General features: G+C 39.2%; 1 pseudogene; it reads right to left on the bottom strand.

The window, feature by feature from the left end:
- Nucleotides 1-1,311: 1,311 nt before the first annotated feature.
- LOC102742282 (putative ATP-dependent RNA helicase DDX43 pseudogene) lies at nucleotides 1,312-3,251 on the bottom strand (annotated as a pseudogene).
- Nucleotides 3,252-5,298: the final 2,047 nt, after the last annotated feature.

Genomic DNA, 5,298 nt, shown 5'->3' with positions numbered 1-5,298 from the left:
AGGTTTTTTATTTTGATATAGCACAAATAGTTTATTTTTGCTTTTCTTTCCCTTTCCTCAGGAGACCTATCTAGAAAGATGTTGCTATGGGTGATGTCAGAGAAATTACTACCTGTGCTTTCTTCTGGGATATTTATGGTTTCATGTCTCACATTTAAGTCCTTAATTCATTTTGAGTATATTTGGTGTATGGTGTAAGAAAGTGGTCCAGTTTTCCCAGCACCATTTGTTGGAGAGACTATCTTTTTACCATTGGATATTCTTTCCACCTATGTCAAAGATTAATTGACCATAAAATTGTTGGTTTAATCCTCTGCTTTCTATTCTGTTCCATTGATCTATGTGTCTGTTTTTGCACCAGTACCATACTGTTTTGATTACAACAGCTTTGTAATACACTTTGGAGTCTGGAATTGTGATATCTCCAGGTTTTTTTTTTTTTTTCTTTGTGAAGATTGCTATAGCTATTTGGCGTCTTTTTAGGATTATTTGTTCTATCTCTGTGAAAAATGCTATTCATATTTTTTTTCTTTTTATCATAGAAAAACATTTATTTGTTAACAGTATCTTCCACTGCCATGACATCTGAACAGGCTTTCAACTCTTTAAAGACTGACCTTAATATAACAACATTACAGGAGATAAAATTTACATTTTTAAATAAGGATAGTAAAAAGTGAAAAAAATGTAATGCTACATTCCTTAATATCCATGAAAAAAAATTTTAACTCAAGTTTAAATACTTTTTATTTTATTTATTTATTTATTTTTTAAATTTTATTTATTTATTCATGAGAGACAGAGAGAGAGAGAGAGGCAGAGGGAGAAGCAGGCTCCCAAGGAGCAGGGAGCCCGATGCGGGACTCGATCCCAGGACCCTGAGATCATGACCTGAGCCGAAGGCAGACGCTTAACCATCTGAGCCACCCAGGCGCCCTACTTTTGATTTTATTAAAGAAAGTATAAAATACCAAATTCTACATTTTTTTTAAAGATTTTATTTATTTATTTGAGAGAGAGAGAATGAGAGAGAGCAAGCACATGAGAGGGGGGAGGGTCAGAGGGAGAAGCAGACTCCCTGCCGAGCAGGGAGCCTGATGCGGGACTCGATCCAGGGACTCCAGGATCATGACCTGAGCCGAAGGCAGTCGCTTAACCAACTGAGCCACCCAGGCGCCCCCAAATTCTACATTTTTAAACACTACTATTTTAAGAATCACTTATTTCTTCATAGAGCCAGCATGTTTCCCATACTTCCATATATCTTGAGATCTCCTCTCAGGAGGCTGGTACCACTTTTCAACAAGGGCATTAATAATAAAACTTTTGGGGTTTCCCTTGGGGTTTCCCCAATTTTTTCTCCATTTCTTTTTTCAATTTATTCACCTCCTACCTCTCGGCCATTGCCACAAGATCCTTTGGGATACTCTGTTGTGCTCTTTCCAGAATATTAATTAACTCTCCAGCAACCCTCCAGTCATTTCTAGTGAGGAGAATAATAAATACCCCAGTTCTCCCTGCTCTTCCAGTACACCCTACTCTGTGCACGTATTCTTTGATGTTTGGGGGAAATCATAATTATAGACATGTGTGATATCAAGGACGTCAAGACCCCGAGATGCCAAGTGGCAATCAATATTTTTACCTTACCTGTTTTAAAGTTTTCTAATGCCCTCTCTTGGTCACTCTGCTCCTTATTACCATGAAGGGATTCCACTGATAACATGTCGCAGAATCAGGTCGCTTGATAGGTGGTCAGCAACAGCTTTTCTGCTGACAAACACTATGACTTTGTCTTTGGGAGACATGCTTTCTAGAAAAGTTTGGATATGAGAGTATTTCTCTTCTTCGGTGGTGACAATTATGTTTTGTTTCACGGTACTTACTGCCACTAGATCCAAAGTACAAACATATACAGTCATTGACTCTTTCAAATAAGTCTGTGCAAGTCGACGGACAGCATATGGCCATGTTGCACTTGTCATAATAGTCTGCCTGTATGGGCGCACATCTAATAAAATCTTCATTATCTGGGGTTCAAATCCCATATCTAGCATCTTGTCGGCTTCATCTAAAACCAAGTAGGTTACATTTCTGAGGTTAACAAAGTTATTCATTTGTAGATCATTCAGTCTTCCAGGAGTTGCAATAATAATATCTACTCCTTTTTTCAGATCTTGTATTTGTCCATTTCTATCTCCACCACCATATATACACACACTTTTGAGGCCTTTATATGAATACTTAGAACATTCAGCTTCCACTTGAAGTGCTAACTGGTGTGTAGGTGTAAGGACTAACACGCCGGGTCCATTCCTTTTTCCTCTAATTACAGGCTGTGAATTCAAGTGTATAAATCCAGGCATTAAGTAGGACAGTGTTTTCCCGGTTCCAGTTTGGGCTACTCCTATAAGATCTACACCTTGTAAAACTATCGGCCATGACTGCGACTGGATCAGTGTTGGCTTTTGAAAGCCTGCCTTTTTAATGTTTTCCATAACCTCAGGATAACACTGAAAAGCATCCTCAAATATACAAGTAGGATTGGGTATATGACACTTCTCCCCTTCTTTCGAGTCATCACACATTATAATTTTCTTTCCTCCGAGTGTCTACTTGCACTGTGACATTGAACTTGTTGCTTCTGACTCCACGTAAAGGTTTTTCTTAATTGGTGGTAAATCTTCCCACTATTTTTTCCCCCACTTCAAAGCATCTTCTCGAATTTGATCCCAATCAATCAATGGCTGATTCTCTGTAACATTACTATCTGTCTTTACATCTCTTCCAACAGAAGGTTGGAATGCAACAATATCAGTTCTGAGTTCTGAATTGTAATTTTCTTGTTTTTTAACAAGATTATCTATCACAGTTTTGGCCTTCGCCTGCATCACCTTGTTGACAAGGATTTTGACATCTGCTTCTTCTGAATTACATGTTATTATCTGTATTTTCGTGTTTGTTGTACTTTGGATGTCTTTTATTTTTGATCCTCCACGACCGATCACAGTGCCAACCCACACGTTATTCAATCCAAAGCAAAGCAGCGGTTCTCGGAGGCCAGCGGCCCCAGGTTGCTGGAGGCAGGAGGGGTTCCTCCAGCCGCCACCTCTGCCGCCCCTACCGGCCTCCTGACCTCTTTGATTCGTGTCCTCCGTCAGCCTCCTTTCCGGAGCACGGGACACTGCTGAGTTTCACCGGGAAGCAACAACCCATGAGGAGGTGTTGGCGCCTGCTTCTTGCTTCAACATGGTTCCGTGAGGAAGATCAGGCACGTCCGACATCACTCCGGTCTGGCTCTGCACCACTCCATGGTGCCATCGTAGAGTCTTCTCTGCTCTTCATATTTTGATATGGATTGCTTTAAAGTTGTTGATTGCTTTGGGTAGAATAGACATTTAAACAATATTTCTTCTTCCAACCCATGAGCTTGGCATGTCTTTCCATTTTGTCTTCATGTCTTCTTAAATTTCTTTAATCAGTGTTTTATAGTTTTTAGAATACATGTCTTTTGCATCCTTAGATAAATTTATTCCTAGATATGTTATAACTTTGGTGCAATTATAAATGGTATAGTTTTCTTAATTTTCTTAATTTTTCTTTCAGCTACTTCTTAATAGTGTATAGAAGTGCAATAGATTTCTGTACCTTGATTTGGTATGCTATGACTTTATTAAATTCATTTATCAGTTCCAGTAGAGTTTTGGTGCAGTCTTTAGGGTTTTCTATATAATATCATGTGATCTGCAAATAGTGAAAGTTTTACTTCTTTCTTACCAAGTTGGATGTCTTTTTTTCCTTTATCTTGTCTGATTCCTGTGCCTTGGACTCCCATTACTCTGTTGAATAAAAGTGGTGAAGGTGGATATCCTTGTCATCATCATGACCCTGGGGAAAAGCTCTGAGTTTTTTCCATTGAGGATGATGTTTGCTGTGGGTTTTTCATATATGGCCTTTATTTTGTTGGGGTATGTTACCTCTAAACCTACCTTGTTGAGGGTCTTTATCATGAATCAGTGTTGTACTTTATCATATGCTTTTTCTCCATCTATGAAATTATCAGATGATTTTCATTCTTTCTCTTATTGATGTGATGTATCAGAATTTTTGATTGGCAAATATTGAACCACCTTTCCGTCCTGGGAATAAATCCCGGTTGATCTTGGTGAATGATTTTTTAAAATTTTTAAAAATTATTTATTTGACAGAGAGAGAGAGGGCACAAGCAGGGGAGAGGGAGAAACAGACTCACTGGCAATCAGGGAGCTGACACAGGGCTTGATCCCAGGACCCTGAGATCATGACCTGAACTGAAGGCAGACACTTAACTGACTGAGCTACCCAGGCGCTCCATGGTGAATGATTTTTAAGTGTATTGTTCTATTTGGTTTCCTAGTATTTTGTTGGGAATTTTTGCATGTATGTTCTTTTTTTTTTTTTTAATGTTCTGTTAGTCACCATACAATACATCATTAGTTTGTGATGTGGTGATCCATGATCCATTGTTTTCGTATAACACCCAGTGCTCCATGCAGTACATGCCCTACTTAGTACCCATCACGGGGCTAACCAATCTGCCCTCCCTCCGCCCCTGTAAAACCCTGTTTGTTTCTCAGAGTCCATAGTCTCTCATGGTTCATCTCTCCTTCCAATTCCCCACCCCTCATTTTTTCCTTCCTTCTCCTAATGTCCTCCATATGTTCCACAAATAAGTGAAACCATATGATAATTGATTTTTTCTGCTTGACTTATTTCACTTAGCATAATCTTCTCCAGTCCCATCCATGTTGATGTAAAAGTTGGGTATTCATCCATTCTGATGGCTGAGTAATATTCCATTGTATATAGGGACCACATCTTCTTTACCCATTCATCTGTTGAAGGGCATCTTGGCTCTTTCCACAGTTTGGTTATTGTGGACATTGCTGCTATGAACATTGGGGTGCATATGGCCCTTCTTTTCACTACATCTGTGTCTTTGGGGTAAATACCCAGGAGTGCAATTGCTGGGTCATAGGTTAGCTCTATTTTAAAATTTTTGAGGAACCTCCACACTGTTTTCCAAAGTGGCTGTACAAACTTGCATTCCCACCAACAGTGTGAGAGGGTTCCCCCTTACCCACAACCTCTCCAATATTAGTTGTTTCTTTCCCTGTCCATTTTTGCCATTCTAACTGGTGTAAGGTGGTATCTCAATGTGGTTTTGATTTGGATTTCCCTGATGGCTAATGATGATGAACCTTTTTTCATGTGTCTGTTAGCCATTTGTATGTCTTCTTTGGAGAAGTGTCTTTTCAT

This window comes from Leptonychotes weddellii, unplaced genomic scaffold, assembly GCF_054177405.1.
Source record: "Leptonychotes weddellii isolate Sample4059 unplaced genomic scaffold, ASM5417740v2 HiC_scaffold_3893, whole genome shotgun sequence".
Taxonomy (NCBI): Eukaryota; Metazoa; Chordata; class Mammalia; order Carnivora; family Phocidae; genus Leptonychotes; species Leptonychotes weddellii.
The sequence above is the reverse complement of the archived record's forward strand: the minus strand, read 5'-3'. Positions and strand labels throughout refer to the sequence as shown.